General features: G+C 35.3%; 1 long non-coding RNA gene across 1 annotated transcript; it reads left to right on the top strand.

Moving 5' to 3' along the window:
- Window positions 1–393: 393 nt before the first annotated feature.
- Window positions 394–4,737, top strand: LOC126473430 (uncharacterized). Its single transcript, XR_007586463.1, has 2 exons — window positions 394–623; window positions 4,449–4,737. It is a non-coding gene; the product is annotated as an uncharacterized LOC126473430 (long non-coding RNA).
- Window positions 4,738–5,176: the final 439 nt, after the last annotated feature.

Here is a 5,176-nt window from a genome sequence, read left to right as displayed (position 1 = left end):
TAATATGTTAATATCTTGCGAAGTTATAAATTATCATCTTTATGTATCATCGAAAGAGTTAGAAAATTAGTTGATTTCCTTGCTGTTTGGCTACATCTACGTCATATCAGTAAACGATATGTCACATGAAAATAAATATTAGGTATCGTATTATATATCTTGGTTCCTTTGCGACGTTTATCTTTAGACTGCCTGTAATTGACCGCGTGACTTGTACAGTGTTGCAAACCTACTAACTTGGAACAGTGGAATCTAAACATTGTACCTATGCAATAATTATAATCTTCTTTTTTTCTTTCATTTCACTTCTTCATTTTTTTCGCGTACTTTCGATGGTTACACTACCGATACGGTCCCTATGTAACAAAATAAAATGGTGAGTATCAGCAGGTTGGCAGGCCCGCCGTGAATCACAGACTTCTTGACACGTGAGACAGGGAGGGAAAGGAACTGAAGAGGGGAGGGTTGTCTCGTATAAATATGTCTAGCTATGTGAGCCGCTTTGAACTCAGTTTTGGGGAACTGTAGTCGTACGGATATTACTGTTGTTGTCATTATGGACAAAGCTGGGCAAGCTAATCGCACTAACCAGTGCAACCCGAACCATGCGCCATCTGGTCCAGGTAATTTGTTTTAATATTGTCGTAAGCTTTTTGACTGGCGAAACCGTTTCTAAATATACCGGCACTCCATTTTAGTCCGGTGTAAACTGAACTGTGTGAAATGGGCTGTGCTCTCTTAGAGTTTGAGTGAATGGAGTTACTTCCATTTACTGTTTGATTTACAATAGGCTATACCTGATTCTGTCTTTGCTCGTTACAGCCATACTATTTATGTATCACACACGTTTATAGTTTCTGATGAGGCTGCTCTCAGTAGTGATGATGTGAATGGAGTAAGATAGGTTCCCATGTAGGCTGCTTACTGTTTGCGTTGGAATAAGTTATTATGGGACATGAAGAATAATATGCACTTTTGAGCGCCGTTGCACTTGATTGAACTTTCTAAATGGGAGATGCTTTATAGTTATCTATTCCAATTTGGTATGACTTTGATTACCTGTGTTGCTAATGAGAGACCATAAAGCTTATTGTGAATATGCATTGTGTCGTATCGGTACAAATAGATAATTATGTTCGTAGCACAAAGTGTTTTCTGTTATAATTTAAGATATTTCTTAATCTATGTATATAATGAATAGTAGATGTGGCACTTGCTTATGTGATAGATATTACTCCTAACCCTACAGTTGAAGTGGCCCTATACAGTTTCCTTTTCCATTGCATTACATTAGTTGTATTCCATGGATCCCAAAGTGAGTGCCTTCTGAAACGTGGTAAGACAAGGTATAAACTGGTGTAAGTGCAAAATGGTGAAATACATTCTATTACTGTAATGTAATTCTAGTTCATGCATTAATGTTAAATTTCTGAGTTTCTGTGGAGACATTCTTCCACAGAATAGTTGTCAAATAAGAGGTTCTTTAATTCAGTTTGAAACTCCACTACTTTATCTACATAATGTGTAATTCACCTAACAGTGTGATGAAAACATTTGTACCCACTGTAACTCATAATTTTCTATGCTAATGTCAACCAGATGTTGTCTTTGTACAAGTTGTTTTTGGTCCTAATGTTATATTCATGCAGCGCTAGTTGCTTGTGAAGAGAAATGTTGGTAATTACGAAGCAAATTACTAGACATACTGCAGCTGTCAAAATACCCAGTTTTTTGAAGAGGGCCTAGCAGAGGTTCTTGAATTAATAAAAAGTTGTAGTTCTTACAACACCATTCATATACTGAAAATATGAGAAAATGATTCCATAACTCAGTGTGAAACAGGTATATGCAAAATGAAGTAGTTTCTTTATTTTTGAATTTCGTATAGCAGTAATCATGTGTACTGCAAACATGCTGAAGGAGGTTCTTTATTAATTGTAGCCATTGGGTTTTCCAGTTGAGGTTGTGATCTGTTTGTAGCTCCAAAAACTTGACACTTTCTATGTCTTGTATTTCTTTGTTTGAGAAACGTATTTTCATAGCTTGTGGAATTCTGTGGGAAGTACCCATACTGGCCTCTATGTACCGAGTCTCTTCAGAATGCAATGGTAGTCCATTTGCTTTCAACCATCTGTTGATATTTTTGAGTGTTTAATTAGGTGGCTCTCCAGTAAGGTGACTTTTTACCTATATTTGTGTCATCTGGGAAAAAAATTATTATGAACTTGATTGCAGTTCAGTGTTCACACAGACAAAAGTCTAATCACCGTATACTCCCAGTGCTGGTTAGTAATTTCTAATTTGATTCTAAACTAGTGTATCATCTGTCAAGGTAAATAGTCTGTTCAGTTTTCAGTCCTTTTTTTAAATCCAAACTCTTTGTCACAGAGAACATTTTTTTTCCCTGTGAGGTATGTAACAGGAATGTCTGTAATTCTTTTCTAATTTGTCTCCTTTGATGTGAAATGGCTTGACAACAGTGTGTTTAAATATCTGTGGAAAAGTACTCTTACGAAAAGATTTATCATACATGTGACTAAATACTTACGAAATTTAGCTGAGCAACATTTATTAATTTACTACTGATTTAATCATAACTTGTTTATTTTTAAGACAGTTGATTCTTTTGGAGACATTGAAGTTAAATTTTGTCTAACTTGTTTGGAAAGGCTTTTCTTAGAAATTGTAGGCTATCTGCTACTGAAAGTGTTTGAATCTAAATTCTGTGATAACTGTCAGAAAAATGATACTAAACACTTCTGCAGTTTTAGGACCATTTTCAATGAGTTCATTACTTACCTTTAATGAAACTTCTGCATATTCTTGATTTGTTTTTCCTGTCCCACTTTTTTCTGTGTTTTAGATGTGTTGTCATGTTACTACAGGAGCTTATTTTTTTTCTTGGGAAACACATTTTGAAGCTCCAATGGGTGCCTAAAATTTTACAGTACAGTTCTTAATGTGATATAATCCTATTGCCATTCATGTCCCTCAATGCAAAGTAGTCTTCTGTTAGGTTTGGGTAATACTCTAATCTCATTTTTAATCCAAGGGTATGTGTATTTAATCTGCCTCCACCAGTTAATTTCTTAGGAAAACATGTGTTTTTCATTAAAACCAGGGAAGTGCACATCTTTTCAGTCTGTATTTCACAAATTCTTCATGACTTTTGCAATTTCTTTTTCATTTATTACCCTAGCAGTTTTCCACTTATTTTTAATCACATCATGCACTCCTAATATTAAACATCGGGTTTTGACCCTTGCAGTCTGAGAGTCCACTTCCTATGGAATTATTCCATGATTTCTCAGTCTCAGTGTATATATACAAATGTTACCAATAGCAGTGTTTCTGGTTCCCATGACTCTTCATGTAAATTAAACATGAGGGGAGTGGTAAGGCACTCTTAAATTTAGAGTAGGTATGCTCTGACAATTTTAAATATAAATCCCCACTTAATATTACATATTCCACTTGGAAGTCAAGTAGTTTAAAGATACATCAAGTAATTTTGCAAAAAATTTTCAGTATAAACAAATTGAATCGTATATAAATCCAAGACTGCAGCACAAGCTTCAAAATGCTGATCACTGGAAAACAAATGGATATCAGAGATTTTAATTTATATCGCTTCTTAGTGTATCAAATTCTCCTTTCTCCATACTTGATCTACAGTAGCTGGAGGCTATGTTGTGTCCATCTATAGTCAGTATTCCTGTACTTGCTGTCAAATGATGTTCAGAAGCACATTACACAATTTGCAGGCTGCAATACATCTAAAGAAGTGAGAGGTTCAATGGTTTTTTCCCCCCTAATGTTTTGGTGCAATATGTTTATTTCAACTTCCTTTATATTTCACTTACTGGCATTTTAAGCTCAATAGTATCAGTTGAGCTCCACGCACCCCCTTCCCCTTCAACCCCTTCGTGCACACACACACACACACACACACACACACACACACACACACACACACACACACACACACACAAAAGTTGATGAAATAAAAGTAAATGAGGAGCAGGGGCACGAGTGTAATTCCTTTGTGATGCTGAGTACTTTATTCTGTATCATGGTAGATAAGTCTGACCCACACCATTCTATTGTGCAGTCAGTTGATCATCAGATTGACTAGTTCCCTTGCCTTTTCTGCTACCAACCCTCTCCAGCATTCCCCTACTCAACACTGCACCAGGTATGTGTGCATACTTACATATTAAAATCCTCTTCCTTCTAAAGTCTTAAGGTTTCTTGCTTAGCAACAGTCAGATCTATTTTTATTGTTCCTAGCCATTAGCCAACCATATCTCTTGTGAGTTAGTGGTCTACCATGTTAATCCAATATTTTATTTATTATTTCAATGTTATTATGAGGCATGCTGTGATATGTCTCTCTTAGTTTTATTTAATGTTTCGGAAATAAATATGAATATTCTTTGTGTTTGCAGGTCGTAATGCTGGATACCATGGGGCAGGAGGCAAAGCCGATCTGACCAATCATTCAAACCAACTGAATCCTAACAACCCTCGCTACCAAGGAGGGAAGAAGTGATTAAAACGTGACTGCCCATTTAAGATTTCAGTTTGTAACTTAAATTTGAATAATTTGATACTGTCTCCAATAATTAACATTTTCTTTACATTTCTTCTGTTTAAAAAGTGTTGAACATAATGGAAACAAAATTTTGTGATGGCAGTTTGAATTGAAATATGTAATAAAGAATTAATTTTAAATGATCAGTTTCACTTTTCTGTCTGACTGTTTAGATACTAACATAGTGATGTTGCCCGAGGATGACTATTGTTAACTTTTGTAAGAAGAAGAATGAGTGGGTTTGTAACATAGTTGTTTTTACATTTATTATCATTTTCTATTGGTTAGGAAAAGAATGAAACACACACACACACACACACACACACACACACACACACACACACACACACCACTGGGTAACATGCTAGAGTCTAGAACTTTTTATGGTCATTCTCTATTAGTGCACTGAGGAAGTTTAATTTTTAATCTCTCTCTTTTTTTTAGTTGAAACAGTTCCACATAATGTTCAGAGTCTAATACAAACTCCCCAAGATTTTTTACTTTCTTGCCACTTATGTCATCATCAAACTGTGTAGTATTTCAGCAGTATTTCTTTGATATTAACTTGATTACGTGTCGTAA

Source organism: Schistocerca serialis, chromosome 4 (assembly GCF_023864345.2).
Source record: "Schistocerca serialis cubense isolate TAMUIC-IGC-003099 chromosome 4, iqSchSeri2.2, whole genome shotgun sequence".
In the NCBI taxonomy this organism is placed as follows: Eukaryota; Metazoa; Arthropoda; class Insecta; order Orthoptera; family Acrididae; genus Schistocerca; species Schistocerca serialis.
Note: the sequence above shows the minus strand (reverse complement) of the source record. Positions and strands in the feature narration are given on the sequence as shown.